At 39.2% G+C, this 15,807-nt stretch overlaps 1 protein-coding gene across 2 annotated transcripts in view; it reads left to right on the top strand.

Annotated features, from left to right (window-relative positions):
* Nucleotides 1-15,807, top strand: part of LOC102744639 (serine/threonine-protein kinase ULK4) — a 157,127-nt gene extending 141,320 nt beyond the window's left edge. For both annotated transcript variants that reach the window (XR_014146541.1, XR_014146538.1), the window contains exons 21-25: nucleotides 6,433-6,566; nucleotides 8,140-8,261; nucleotides 8,412-8,468; nucleotides 15,640-15,691; nucleotides 15,794-15,807. The gene's annotated coding sequence lies outside the window, so the exon portion shown is untranslated. The remainder of the gene's footprint in view (nucleotides 1-6,432; nucleotides 6,567-8,139; nucleotides 8,262-8,411; nucleotides 8,469-15,639; nucleotides 15,692-15,793) is intronic.

Below are 15,807 nucleotides of genomic sequence, written 5' to 3'. Positions count from 1 at the left end.
TTTTGATAGTTACGGTGTAATGATGGACCTTATTTATTTATTTATTTATTTATTTATATTTTATTTTGGACCATATTTTATTTAACCAGCTCTCTTTTGCTGGACACTTTCCTCCTTAATATCTTACTGTTACAAGCAGAAAAATATGGATGCGTCACATGTATACAAGTATATATGTTTCTTCCTAGAGGTAGATTTGCTAGATTTTTTTAAATTTTGAAGATACTGCCAACCTACTGTCTCTGGGATTTACACCAAGTTTTACTTCCACCAGCAGTACCAGGGTGTTGGTATCCTCCAGAGTCTTGATAGCAGTCTTCGCTACCAAACTTTCTGCATTTGGCCATTTGAAGGCTAAACCGTTATTTTAACATACAGTTGACCCTTGACCAACATGGGTTTGAACTGTATGGGTCCACTTATATGCAGATTTTTCCAATAAACACTTTGGAAAATTTTTTTGAGATTTGTGACAATTTGAAAAAAACTTATGGACAAAGCATATAGCATAGAAATATTGAAAAAATTAAGAAGAAGTTGGGTATGTCATGAATGGAAAAAATATATGTAGATACTAGTCTACTTTATCATTTACTGCTATTAAATACATATAAATCTATTATAAAAAGTTAAAATTTGGGGCGCCTGGATGGCTTAGTCAGTTAAGCGTCCGACTCTTGGTTTTGGCTCAGGTTGTGATCTTGGGGTCTTGGGATTGAGCCCTGCACAGGGCTGTGTGGTCAGCGGGGTCTGCTTCCCCCTTCTCTCTCCCTCTGTGCCCCCCACCCCCACTCATGTGCATTCACTCATTCTCTCTAAAAGAAGTAGATAAATCTTAAAAGATGTTAAAATTTATCACAACTCAAGCATACAGACTATGCAGGGTGCCATTTGTAGTTGAGAGAGATATAAACAAATGTAAAGATGCAGTATTAAATCATAGCTACATAAAACTCACTGTAGCACATACTGTATCACTGTAAGAATTTTGTAGCTACTTCCTGGTGCAGTTGCAGTGAGCTCAAGTGTTGCGAGTATCTGCTTAAAACATGTGACACTAGTAGTCTGTGCTTGAGCGGCAGTTCATCTCTGTAGGAAATTGCGTATCACAGTAAAAAGTGATCTCTTGTGGTTCCAATATTGGTAGTTAGGTTTTTTCAGGTGGGGGTGTCAAATGTTATACGTGGATTTTCAACTGTGCCAGGGGCTCAGCACCCTTAACTCCCACGTTGTTCAAGGGCTAACTGTACATTTTTCTTATTATGGGCAAAGTGGAGCATCTTCTTGCTTGGGCCATTTATATTATCTTCTCTGTATATTGCCTTTTCCTATCCTTCATATTTTCTCTTGGCTTCTTTGTTTTATTCTTTTTTTTTTTTAATTTTATTTATTTATTTGATAGAGAGAGAGAGAAAGCGAGAGAGGGAACACAAGCAGGGGGAGTGGGAAAGGGAGGAGCAGGCTTCCCACCGAGCAGGGAGCCCGATGCGGGGCTCGATCCCAGGACCCTGAGATCATGACCTGAGCCGAAGGCAGTCGCTTAGCCGACTGAGCCACCCAGGCACCCCTCTTTGTTTTATTCTAATTGATATCTGGGAGGCATAGATATGTATATGTATATATGTGTGTGTGTATATACATATAAAATAGTCTTTTGTGATTGAGTTGGAAATATTTCCCAATTTGTCTTTTAAAAAAATTCAGCTTTATTGAGGTATAATTGACATTGTAAGATATTTAAAGTGTAGATTGTGGTGATTTGATACATTGTGAAAGAAAGGACTCCCCCATCTAGCTAATTAATACATTCACCAGTCACAGATTTATCTTTTTTTTTTTGAGATTATTTAAGTTCTACTCTCTTAGTAAGTTTCAGTTATACAATAAAGTGTTCTCAACTATAGTCACCATGTTTTACATTAAATCCTCTAGACTTTATTGCTCTTATAGCAGAAAGTTGGTACTGTCTTACTTATCTCTCCTTATTCCCCCCCACCCCCAGCATCTAGCAACTACTTTTTTACTCTCAGTTGCTAGGAGTTTGACTTTTCTTTTCTTTTCTTTTTTCTCTTTTTTTCTCTTCTCTCCTTCCTTCCTTCCTTCCTTCCTTCCTTCCTTCCTTCCTTCCTTCCTTTTTTAGATTCCACATAGAAATGCTACCATGAAGTATTTGTCTTCTCTGTCTGGCTTATTTCACTTAGCACAGTGCCCTCAAAATCCATCCATGTTGTCTCAAATGGCAGGATTTCCTTCTTTCTCATGCTGCATAATATTCCACTGTATTTGTATACCACATTTTCTTTAACCATTCATCCCTTGAAGAACCAAATGGGGAAATATTTTTCCCTCATTTGTCTTTTGATTTTACTTATGGTATCTCTTCCTTAGAAAAAGCTTGTCTTAAAAATTTCCTTCGTTCCTTTGTTCCTTCCTTCGTTCCTTCCTTCCTTCCTTCCTTCCCCAGCAATATAATGCCAAATACATCAAACAGTAGAATTAAGAAAAAGGCCTTGGGAAAGGTAAGGACCAAGGAATTGCTTCAGAGAACTAGGTAAAGTCTTAGGGCAGTTTCAACAGCAATATGTATCTGGTCAGCTAATATTTATCGGGCACTTATTTCATGCCAGGAACTGTGCTCATAAGTGGAAAGATGTGGTGAGCAAAATCAGATATAGTTCTTGCCCTACGGTATTTTTAAATTTCCTGGGATGCCAAACATTATCAGATAATCAAAAATACATTATAAAATATATAAAAATACATTATAAAATGTATAAAAATACATTATAAAATCTCACTGGCCAGGAGAGAAGAGAAGAGCCAGGTAGGCAGAGAGGCAATACCTTATTGCTGGGGAAGGTGAGAGGGGCTGGAAGAACAGTGTAACCGGAGGGAAGCAAGCAAGCCAAAGCTGGAGATGCAGTTGGGGGCCAGACACTGTAGGCCTTAAAGTTCATGATAGGGAGTTTTAAGAACTTCAGGACAGTGGGATTCCCTTGAAAAGTTTTAAGAACAGGAGCAACTTGATGGACAAGATCCACATAGATGTATGGTGTGTAAGGGTGAAAATGACAGAGTAGAAAGACATACACTAGCTAGGAGGCTGTTGTAGTTGCCCGGGAGAAGGCAGTATGGAAGCTTGCACTTGATTGGGAGTGGAAAAGTGTAAGGGTTTGGGGAGCATTTAATGATTGACATGGTATGGGAAGTAAGAGAAAGGGAGGTGATAAGGATGACTCTTAGGTTTCTGGCCTGTATTAATAGGGTAGAGAGTGATGCCTTACAATGGGACATTATATTCTGAAAGACCACCAGGTTTGTTGGGATGATAATCATGTTTATCTGGGATATGTAGATTTTGAAGTGCTTTGAGACAAACAAAAACAGAAGTCAAATCAGCAGTGGAATATGTAGATCTGTAGCTTAGAGACCAGGTTTGGGCTGCAGCTATGTAATTGGAAAACATCTCTGTACATAGTGGAAGTCAAATCATTGGTGGGGATGAGATCACCTGGGTCAAATGGTAGTAAGAAAAGAGCAGTGGATCTAGAACTGAGTCTTGATAAACTTGAGCATTTAGGAGCATGAGTCAACAAAAGACACAGAGAAGGACCAACTAAAGAAACTGGAGAAGAAAACTAGGAATGTATGGTGTCATGATATATAGAGGAGTAAGAAGAGGTGGCAACAGTGCTGAACGCTGCTGACAGGTGCCCGCTGGGTTTGATGGCATGGAGATTGTCAGTGACCTTCAAGTGAGTGATGAGCGTGAGTCAGACTGGGGAGGGTTGAGGAACATGTAGGAGGAACTGTGGAGGTGCTAGGTATAGATTTCTCTTTTAAGAGATTTGAAGGGGCCTAGAGAGGCAATGAAGAAGTTGCTAGAAGAACATGAAAATTATTTTGTTAAGTGGGAGGAAGTAAATATATAAAAGGGAAAATGAGTAATTGGCAGTTTTAAGGTTCTGAGAAGGTGGGAGAGAATGAGATCTAAAGCACGGAGCAAAGGAGAGAGAGGTCCACTGTTGTGATGGGAGGAAAGGCAGCTAGGATGGGATGCACAGTAGGTGTCCATGTCGAGAATTAGGGAGGAGAGTTCCTTCATGATGCTTTCTATTTTCTCTGTACAACAGGAGGCAAAATCACTCACAGTCTCATGAGAGGGTGGACCCTTGGGGGTTTGAAGAGAAGAAAAATTTGAAAATAGACTGGACATACATTGACCAGTACAGTCAGATTGCTGCTACTGCTCTGGGCCGTTCAGTACTGGTGCCACGCATTTATGGTGGAGTTTAGCTGCAGCAGCCTTCTCTGCAGGCATCCAGAAAGCAGACCTAGCCAAAGAGTTCATTTGGCTAGATGGGCACAAAGAAAAGACAGGGGACAAAAGGGTATCGAAATGATGGATGATGGGATATAATCGAATCAGGAAGTAAGTGAAGAAGAGAGAAGGATGATGGATTGGGAGAAAATGTCATGGATTCAATTAGGAGAAGAAGATTTCCCGAAGTTGAGGAACGGTCACAGTGAAAGAACGGGCAAGTAGGATCAAGAGCAGATTATGGTTAGAAGGTGTGTTTGAAATACTCATCTTGAAGGAGACGCCATATTCTTTCATTTTGGAAAAGCCGTTGGGCAGATGGTGGGGCTGGGCAAGGAGATGTCAGGTAACCCCTCTTGGGGAGCAGAAAAGGTTAAGTTTCCCTGTCCTTGGTATTTTCAGGTCCTGCTCCTTGGATTGGGCTGAGGGACCAGTGCCAACTAATCAAGAGGTTCTTGAAGTTGCTGCTCTTGTCTCAGAAGCTCCTGGCCATAATGATGGTGTGTGGTGCTGCATGTTCTGGGAGCCCAGGCTGGCTGGCAGAGCAGGCTGCCCCCACGCATTGTATCACATCTCCTGAAGCTCTTAGATTCCACTTATCATGAAATCTCAGGGTCTTATTTCTGTGGTTTACTCATCATCAAGAAGTTTTGTCCTGTGAATTCTTTAAGTAGTATTGATACATTTCTGCTGATTCATGAGTATTTTCCCTGCATTTTGACGAATGCCATGTATTTGTTAGAGTGTGGCCAGTGCTGTAATCAGTGACTCAAACAAAGGATACTAACTGGCTGATGGAAACAGACTTTTGATTCGGTGTTGTCCGCATGTGTTCATGTAGAGCTCCAAGTAATAGTAAGCAAAAACCGCAAAAAGCATGACCAGATCTATGAAGAGAGCCACATGAATGCTAAGCATTATGATTTCAGTATACTTTATGTATATCTGTGTTATGTACAAAACCACCTCTTTCCCACTGACAGTAGGAGTTGGTTCGAAGTTCCCTCTGGGAAGTAGAAGTTGGGTGATATGAGTGAGAACAAGGGAGCTGAGAAGAGGAATGATGAGGGATGATGGCATGGGAGATATAAAGGGGCTTTCATGTGACGGAATCAGTGAACTCACTGCCCTTTCAAGAATCAAGAGAAGGGCACCTGGGTGGCTCAGTTGGTGAATCGACTGCCTTTGGCTCGGGTCATGATCCTGGAGTCCTGGGATCGAGTCCCACATCGGGCTCCCTGCTCGGTGGGGAGTCTGCTTCTCCCTCTGACCCTCCCCCCTCATGCTCTCTCTCTCTCTCTCTCTCTCAAATAAATAAATAAAATCTTTAAAAAAAAAAAAGAATCAAGAGAAATGGGCATTTGGGAAGGTGCCTGGTGGGTTCAGCAAAGGGGATGAAACGTGAGCCTAAAAGTTTTCAACCACACTCTCAGTATCTGGAGTGATGGTCAGTATGTTCCTTGGGTCTGGGCTGGGCACAGTTGGTCAGAGATTGATGTACTGAATGTCAGTGGGTTAAAGAAGTCATATGTTCGTTAAAGGGCAGAGATCATAAAACTAGGGGACAAAGGGACATGTGAAATCCAGATGTTTTGATATAGTGTCTGCTATCTGTATCGCCCAGTGCTGAAATGAAACTTTTTCTTTGGATTTATGTACACAATTTACTGAAGGAGCCGGAATTCATGTGACTTGCCTGAGGTTCCAAGCAAGTTTAGTACTGATGACCAACAGAAGTGCAGACAATTTGTGGTTCTACTTTGAATCTTTGAAACTCCAAGAGCGCTCTTCTGCCCAGATGCCTTTTTCTGCCTTTCCTCTGTCATCTAAAGAATGTGGTTTCTTTTCATGAGCCAAGGCCAAATGAAATCAGGGCATTATTTTGTAATACATTGGCAGATACATTCAAAGTTGCCTTATTTTCTTACTGCATAAACATTTAGATTTTTCTAAGGCAAAACTAGACTGTGCCTGACAAATTGCTACAAATCCAAATGTCAGCATGATTGGGACTGTGCCCCCTGGAAACACTTGCCTTGGTGGCATTTTCAGACAGATGCTATCAACTGTTTTATCATGAGAGGTAATCTTTTGCACTTTCCTGTATGTAGACTGGTGATGTACATCGAGAGAGACAGCAGAAAGACCACTCCAGGCAAGGAGCAGCAAAGCAGCAATGAATACCTGTCCAAATGCCTGGACCTTCTCATCCGTCATATCGTGCAAGAACTGCCACGGATCCTGGGTAAATTGGAAGCTCATCCGTACGCCCCTTGCTGATTGCCTTTCTGCGCCTGGGCTTTTAGGCTTCGCCTCTTTTATTCTTGCCTCTTGCTTATCACAGGCGAGCGCGGTTACACCTTTTCTTGATTGTGTAGTTTCAAGATTTCAATTCAAGATTTGCTTTATCTGTTTTTGCAATTATTTTGCGTCAGTGATATGACTGAGGCAACGAGCAGGCTAAAGGTCACACTGAGGTGTTATCTGTGGTGAACGGGCGATTTTGGAAAATAAACACAAGGAAAGCATCTTAAGAGCTTAAAATTGAACTTAGGCTTTATATTTTAGGTGACTTTCCCAAGATTTTTCTCTGCCTAATTCTGAAGAAGAAAAATTTTCCTTCAGGTTACAGCCACACATTTATTTACTGTTAAAAGAATTTAAAAATGCATGGGTATTAGCATTTAGATATTAAAGAATTTTGATATTGAAGTTCAAAGTTCAGAAATTTCTTGAGTTTGAAAAATTTAAATACAAATATCTAATAATGATTTGTAAAAGATGTCTATTCCAGCTAATCTCTTATTTCATTGTTATTTGGAGAAACTAAAATAATCTAAGGAATGCGTACATTTTGTTTAAATCCCATTCCATGCTTTTCCAGCAGGTGTAGCTATAAACCAGAAAGGTTTAAAATGTTAAATTTGATCCAATCTCTTATGGTAAAGTATACTTAGAATGTTAGAGTATTAAATCAGAATAATGAAAATATCTTCATGGCTGATTGACAGTATCTTTTTGCTCCTTACTAATACTTTCAGAGGTTTTTTTTGCCTGTTAATGACTGAAAATAGAACATTTCAAATTTCTTTTTGGATTGTAACCTTTTGTAAAATTTCAACCTGCAGACTACAGTCTGGTCAATTGGTAGCTGAGTTTCTTAGTGCCAGACTCATCTTGTTTTAGGATGTGCTGCTAAGATTCAGATGTCCACAGCACAAGTTTTATTTATGACTGGACTTATCATCTAATGGGAAGCTTTAGGAATTGATCTTTTTTTTCTTCCATCCTATTATTTAAAAATTGCAATCTGTAATCTGTTCACTTACATATTTTTTAAGTAGGCTGGGCGTGGAGCCCAACGTGGGTCTTGAACTCATGACCCTGAGATCAAGACCTGAGCTGAAATCGAGAGTTGGATGCTTAACCGACTGAGCCACTCACTTTTAATTTTTTAAATAACATTTTCCTGTTTACAGAAGTGTGAAAAAGGCTCGTGGTTAAAATTTGGAAAAGACCAAAATAAAAAAAAAAAAAAGAAAAGAAAAAGGAAGAATAATCATATCGAAAACCATTACTATAAACTCTATTTAAAATTGCTAGACGAAAGATCAAGCTTATATCCATTCTGTCCCCAGAGGCCACCGCTTTCTAGTATAATCTCAGTATTTCTGAATAAAATAACACAGCCCCTACCCACTTCTTTTATTTGGAGAGTAATTACCGCAGCAGCCCCATGAGTGTTCAAGCAGTGACTAGTGGTCCCTAAGTATTTGTGGTCTGTAACTGTCGTGTGTGCTCTGGGATGTGCTTTGCAGGTGACATTCTTAACGCCTTGGCCAATGTTTCTGGTCGTAAACACCCATCAACAGTCCAAGCGAAGCAGCTGAAGATGTGTCTACCCCTGATGCCTATAGTGCTTCACCTGGTAACTTCTCAGGTACTATCTTATTAGCAAAACAATAATGTAAAGGTGACTCCCTTCTTGGTAAACCGAATCTTAGAGACATCAATTCAGACAAAACATTTTCTTTTTGTTTTCTCATACGTGGCTTTCAGGATTTAATCTGTGGAAACTCTCATCACACAGGTATTTCGACCTCAAGTTGTAACAGAAGAATTCCTTTTCAGTTATGGAACTATACTTGTGAGTAACACTGAATTTTTCACGTTCCTAATAAAAATGTGGCTGTCTCTACTGTCTGTGGAATTTGGTGTCAGAATGAAGTAATAGTAAAATCTTTGTGGTATTTATTTGTCTCTAGGAATGTGACCTTTTTATATTTTTATCTGTTGACTGTAATAAAATTTGACATTTGGAGAAAAATACATTCTCTCCTGATGTATTTTGTTCAGATACTGCCCAAGTAGGGTAAATAAGTCCATAGAAAACACTTTCATAGATTTTGGTATTAAACGTCATGAAAAAATTTAAAATGATCAACCTGTGAGAATGGAATGCTGTGACTATATTATCTTCATTATTTACTTTAGCTTATGTTGTCCAGTTACATGCAGTGTCTCTTTTTATGGTGGCATTTCTCTAAGTTAAGCTCAATTTAACTTTTTCTTTAATTTTGAGGAGATGAGTAAAAATGAAAAGCAAATCATTGTCCTTTCACTTCATTTTTGCTTGCAAAAAATCGTCTTTTTGTTCAGGTTGTGGCTCATGAATTCTGTTATCTTTTTTTCTAGCCTGGAATAGTTATAATATCTATCGTTGATAAAATGGGGAGCTACATAAAGAGGAAGCTGGGACATTTGTCACATGGCATCTCCAGTCTTACTTTGATATTAATAACAAACACTCAACTGAGATTTTCAAAAGGACATAGAGGTTTCTAGTTAAAATGTAGTAAATATCTCCATGTTATTGTAAGTTTGGTATACAAAAAAAATGACTGTCCTCCACAGGTGAGAGTATAGTTTTCTAGAAGGTTCATCATAGAGTAAAATGTGAAGTTTTGAAGTACAAATGTTGAGTGGAGGTCACTGATTTTTTAAGAAGTGTGTTCAAGCAATGCAATTAGGGTCCTTTTGTACCTAATTTCAAATCTTTATCATCCTAAGTGCCTTGAATCCCAAATTCTGCAGAGTATGTAATTTTGTTTTTGTGCATTCATGGATTTGCAGATTATTAGAATTTTCACTTGCTACCTTCTTTAATTTGCTTTTTAATCTGTTTTTAAGTACTATATAGGTATCATTTTGGCATTTTGGCATGACCGAATTCTCTGATCCCACTGCATTGAACTATCGTTGCCTGGAAATGGTAGTTTTTCCCTGTAGCCATCTTGGAATCTTTTGGCACAGTGTTTATTGGGGATGCGGATAATTATCCTTGTTTGTTCCCTTGTTTTTTTTTTCTCCTGTGGAGTACTTTTCTCTGCCTATATTAACTGAGTACAGTTTAAGTTTTCAAGGAACCAGCAAATGTCTCAACTAAAAGTCTTTATGGACAAGAATGGGTGAACTCTGTGGGTTGGGAGGTAGTCTGTAGGGTCTTCTTAATATAGGCCCCTTTAGGGAATGGAAAATAACTTGCCTGGTTGAGAGATAATTAGGATATTGGAAAATCTTTAGCAGTTTTTTTTCCCTAGATAACGCCACTCAGGTAGAGGGAGTTTAGGCAAATAAAATGGAAAAGATCTTTGGGCTTTCTTCAGGCTGTTTTCCTAGTTTGGATCATGGCCAATCCCAGAATTTTTTCATTATTTTCCTCATCACATCTGTTATTTGCCTTAGCTGTGTGTGTTCATTGTTCTTATACTCGGTGTTGATGGCTTTGATGAAAAACTAGTAAAGGGAAAGAGGTATTGACTAAAACGAAGGACTTGGATTTAGTTATCTACAGAGTTCTTGTGCATATATTATGAACTGTTGAGGGTTGTTACTTCTGTGAATTGATTCATAATCTATCTAGAAGGTGCCAAAGGTGTTATTGAAGTCACAGTGCCCTACTGATGCCACCAGGCGAAGTCAACTCATCCAACATCCTCCAGCTTCATAGAAATTCACAGTACAGATTATCATATTAAAGCCTCTGAAATAATTCTTTTAAATTTTGCTTTGGCAAGGGTTTCCTGAACTTATTTGAGAGGTTTTGTTTGTGGGTTTTGTTTTGGTTTGTTGTGAGGAGAGAAGGGGGCTGCACAGCTGTATGTGTTCTGTAGAGCAGTCCTGTAGAAACTGTCCAGAGCACAGGACACCTTCTGTCCTGGTGGCCTGAGGGGGCAGGTCATTCTTGTGTATGTATTTGGTGCTGTGTTTTGAAAGCCTTATTGTTCTATCTGGAGATAAATACTCTTTTTCGTATTTTTTGAAATATATTTGGTAGAATAGCTTAATGTGCCTTAATTTGAGGTATTCCGGTGTGGTTCATCTTTAGTAGCTGTATCCAGTGGCAGCAAGTTGCTGTCCAGAGCTTTTGGGCTTCCTGTAAAGCAGCTCTCCAGGAACTGCTGAGCTGCCTTCCACAGTTATGGAGACAGCAGTCAGGCTGGTGAGGTGGCCACTCGTGAGAAGGGTCCTGAAGGAGCCGGGCTGGAGGGGGCAGTGGAATTGTGTGCTTCCTGTTGGTCTCACTCCTCATGCTGGCACCGGGCATGGTTTGCCTATTTGACCCATAGACCTCTTTTATTTTTTTGGTAGAAAAATTCGGGATACTTCTTACATATGGACACATGAGTATAGGAATTAACATTTTGTAAACATATTTTTCCCAACTGAAATGAAGTTTTCGTCGTCTTATGTTTTAAAGAGGCGAGTATTTGGAACCACTTTAGCGGGGCACCTTTAAACCATTATTAAGCTTTGAAAGGGTCCAGGCAAAAGAGGACTACATAGCTGATATTTGCTATTTTCCCTTCTGATTAACAGAAGCAGTGTGTCATCATACCCACCTCTCTCTCCAGTTTAAAAAAAAAAAAAAAAAAGTATCTAGGGATAGTGTGAGCCTCTGGGGAAGTGCTATGGGGAAATCCTGTGGTGAATACCATAGTTCTGTGGGGCCTCCATTGAATTGGGCTGGGAAATAGGAAGCAGTGACATTAAGGAAATACGCTCAGGAACTCATGATGTGTATTAACCTAATGTTCACTGTGTTTCTTGCGTCCTTTTGAAAATGCTCTTGATTAATGAGCTGAGGAAAAGGATTTTGTTGTGGTTTTCTTCTGAAGTCCTGGCCTCGTTAGTTTATAAAAGTGCAATAATGGCAGTGTGGTGGCTACAGTTTTCTACAAAAAAAAAGACCTCACAATTCTAATTTTCAAATACAAGAAATGCTAAAATGATTCTGATAGATTTTTATACAAAAGTATAATTATAATTTCCATTATTAGTAAATCTTTACTTATCCTGGGTATTGAGATAATTATTTGAAAAGAGACCTACTCCCTGCCTTCTGAGGATTTTTAAAGTGTTGACTTCAGTTGCAGTAGATACAACAGAGAGAGTGTATCTTACATTTTTAAAAATATGATACTATGTACTTGTTCACTGCCACACAGGTGTTCCTATTATGAGGTTCCCCCCCCCCCCCCCCCGCTTTTTATGAACCATGAGTTAAATCATATACATAGTTTGCTACAGGAGCTCATTCCCAGCTTCTTTGAAGTACTGAATGATATTGCAGAGCACCAGTCTGCCCTGGAGCTGCAGCTTTTCCTTCTAGATGGTGCCATTTTCTGCCCCCTACTCCTCCACCCAGGGAGCCTGGCTGTGGGGCAGGTGTCCCTCCTTTCTGCTTCTCTGCTAAAACTCCCAGCTTTGAAGCTTGTGCCGTCAGAAGGTGGCCTGTGTTACGCCCTGTGCCATGCTCATACAGATTCCTGGATCATTGCCCCTCATTCCTCGGAATCTTCCAGCACTGAGCTCACTGCTAACGTCTCCGTGCTGCATCTGTCCACGTTCTTGGAAAGCCAGACTTCACTATGGACCATCCTTCCAACACCTTGACCTCTCAGCCTCTCCAGCACCTCTTCCCTCAGGAGCTTGTCTTCCCTCTCTCAGCTGTCTGCACCCATGACCTTTCCAGCGCCTTGCTGTCTGGCCACCACCATTGATCTTCACCTCACTTCCTCTGCTCCCCATGTCCAGCAGCCCTTCGATTCCTCTGGACTTAAATTGGTCTTAGCACTTTCCGCTCACCATCCTGCCCTCTCAAGGGCCAACGACTTCACTTTTCTCTTCACTCAGCTTCGAGTCCCTTGTTCAGCCCCTGTTATTGCCTTACACAAACCTGTAACTCCCTTTGCTTTCTTCCTCCAGTGTCGTCCTCTGGCAAACCCTAATTCTGGCTCAATGTAATTTTCTACCTCCTGCTTTGAGGGGCTAAATATGGCTAGAGAAAAACTCAGTGAAATAACTGGGCTCACTTAATTTTTTTTTCTTTTTCTTTATTTTTTTGTAACTGGTCTCACTTTAAATTCATGACTGCTTATCTCAAGTGAGCCCTCTCTCTGCGCACTGGTGCATCTAGCTTATTTTCCTAATTTATACACCTTCATGCTTACTTGAAGAAGAAATGTATCAAAAGACATTAAAATTGGTAAACCAATGAAACATTCAGGAGGGATTTTTTTTAATTAAACAGGAAGTATAAGGAAGAAAATAAGTTAAAAGAAGCCCATAATTTCACTATCTAGATAATCCTTCATGACATTAAAAAAGAAAAAAATTTTTTTTAAAGATTTTATTTATTTATTTGAGAGAGACACAGCGAGAGAGGGAACACAAGCGGGGGGTGGGGGGGAGAGGGAGAAGCAGGCTTCCCGCTGAGCAGGGAGCCCGAAGTGGGGCTCGATCCCAGGACCTTGGGATCATGACCCAAGCCGAAGGCAGACGCTTAATGACTGAGCCACCCAGGCACCCCCCAAAAAGAAAAAAAATTAGTACACATATATGGCTAGAAAATTCCAACAGTGCAGAAGGGCAGAAAATGAAGCGTGAAAACCCACCTCCCAGGCCAGCACCTCTGTTAGTGCTTTCCTTTGATTTCTTCCTCCAGAATTTTTGTCCTCATCTGTGTTTGTGTATGATCTATATTTAAAAATATATACACAGGAGAGATGATAGTATAAATACTGTGCTGTGCCTTCTTTCTTTACTTGGTAATCTGCAGATCTTTAAATAGATTTATTTAAGTCAAAAGACATCTTTCTTTGAATATTTTATTCAACATCAAATCTGTATGTACTCGGCAAAAGTTATGTGCCCAGTTTGGAATTTTGTGAAACTATTTCAGCCAAATTAGCATGACAGGCTTACCTTACCTTTTTAAAATTTTATTTTATTATTTATTATGGTTATTTCTTTTTTAATCTTTTTTTGTTTTTGTAGTCATAGACTGAAAAAAATTTAGTGTCTCATATGTTCAGCTTTCAAAGAGCATATGTCTTTGAGATTTTGTCTTAAAGGCAATTTGTGCTTATTTAAATTATAAAATATATGCTTATTCAAGAAAATGTAGAAAATTATAGTGAGATTTGAAGGAGAAAGCACCCATAACTTCACCACTCTCAGAAACAACCCCATTGTTAACATATTGTTGTTTACTTAGAGTGTTTTCAATTCATATATATGCATCTGTGTGTAGAAAACTGTATGTGTAACATATATGTATATGACCTACACTGATACATGTGGTTGAGATTATGCTGTGTGTATATAGATTTGTATTCTTTTTTCTATTTAACTTTTTTAAAGATTTTATTTTATTAGAGTGAGAGAGAGAGCAAGCAGGGGGAGGGGCAGAGGGAGAGGGGAAGTAAACTCCCTGCTGAGTGTGGGAAGCCCCATGCCGGGCTTGATCTCAAAACCCTGAGATCATGACCTGAGCCAGAGCCGGGTCAGATGCTTAACTGACTGAGCCACCCAGCCACCCCAGTTTTTTTCTATTTAATTTTGACTCATAAGTATTTTCCCATAACTTTAAAAATTTCTTTTTTCCCCACATTTTAATGGCTATATACTGTCCTATTTGTATAAACTGTGTACAGTTTGATACCATTTCAGTGAAGTTCAAAAATACACAAACAGTATACAATTTAGGGACACAAGTCTAGTAAAACTATTAAAAAATGCCAAGGAAATGATAAATTCATGACAGTGGTTATCTCCAAAAACATGACATGGGGTGAGGAAGCTCATGCAAAGAATTGGGAATGTCTTAGTTCTTTTTTTTTTTTTTTAAGTATAGCATGGAGCCCAGCGTAGGGCTTGAACTCACAACCCTGAGATCAAGAGTTGGATGCTCAACTGACTGACTGACCTAGGTGCCCCTGGAATGTCTTAGTTCTTAACTCAAATATGAGTTTAAGGATTTTCTTTATTTTTCTTTATTTTTTTATAGCACAAAAGCCTACACATATGTTCTTTTATATTGTTATATATAGTTGTTACTATACTTTAGTATTTTAGTAAATAACTTTACCAAGTATTTTGAGAAGAACCATTGGACCAAGTAGACTCATTTTCCCTCCAGACTGATTGCTTATTTGTTTTTTTCTATTCCAGGGTAATTTTATACTTTATTTGCTATTTGTTATTATATATAAAATATTATATATGTATTCTTTTATGAGCTGGGGGCCAGAACTCTGTTGCAGTGTTTCCGCACATCACCAACATGGCCACGCTGCTTATTATTACTGTTTCATTCAGATCGTGTTCACAGAGTACCTCTTCTGTGTGGTGCGTTCAGCTGGGGACTGGGAAACTCATGCAGGGAGCTCGTAGCCGAGCTGCGTAGGCCTGCCTCTAGAACAGAGTTGGGGGTCATCCTGCACGGATGGGGCTGGGGTTGGGGTTGGGGTAGGACATATATAAGAGGGACTAACAACAGTGGTGAACTTTGAAGGCAGTCCTTGAACTATTGCATCTCGATGCAATGTGCACTCAGGGTAGATAAGGCTTGACCTTCCTTTGAGAGGATTGTTTCCCCTGATTACTAACATCCAAGGTAGGGAGTGAGTAAGTGTAGCATATTGGAAATGGTTATGTATTAATTGGATTTTCCTCACTTTTATAGGTTGATCTTTCTGTGCTTTTATTTCTATTGAATTTATTCCAACATTAAATATCATGGATAGTGATCTGTATGTTTAAAAATGACTATGGTTTATAATATATATATATTATTTCATATGATCATATTTTAAGACTACGATTATAGAGTTTAATAAATTGTATATGGTATGTAATACCTTCCAGGAATTATTTCAGTGAGAAGGATAGGTGCTGTTTTGGGGAAAACATTATCTATATTTTCTTTCAGAGTTATTTTGAAATCTTCACTTATTAATTTTTATATTTTACAGAGTCATATTAAATCTGTAGACTCAGGAGAAACGAACATAGATGGAGCTATAGGTGAGTAGACCATGGGACAGTTTACGTCTTTGTTTGAGGTACTTTGATATCATGATTTTGCACATGAAAATCAACACCTGTAATAATTAACTATATCCCTAGGACTGATGGCATCG

Source organism: Leptonychotes weddellii, chromosome 1, assembly GCF_054177405.1.
Source record: "Leptonychotes weddellii isolate Sample4059 chromosome 1, ASM5417740v2, whole genome shotgun sequence".
Classification (NCBI taxonomy): domain Eukaryota; kingdom Metazoa; phylum Chordata; class Mammalia; order Carnivora; family Phocidae; genus Leptonychotes; species Leptonychotes weddellii.
This window is presented reverse-complemented; position numbering and strand designations above follow the sequence as displayed.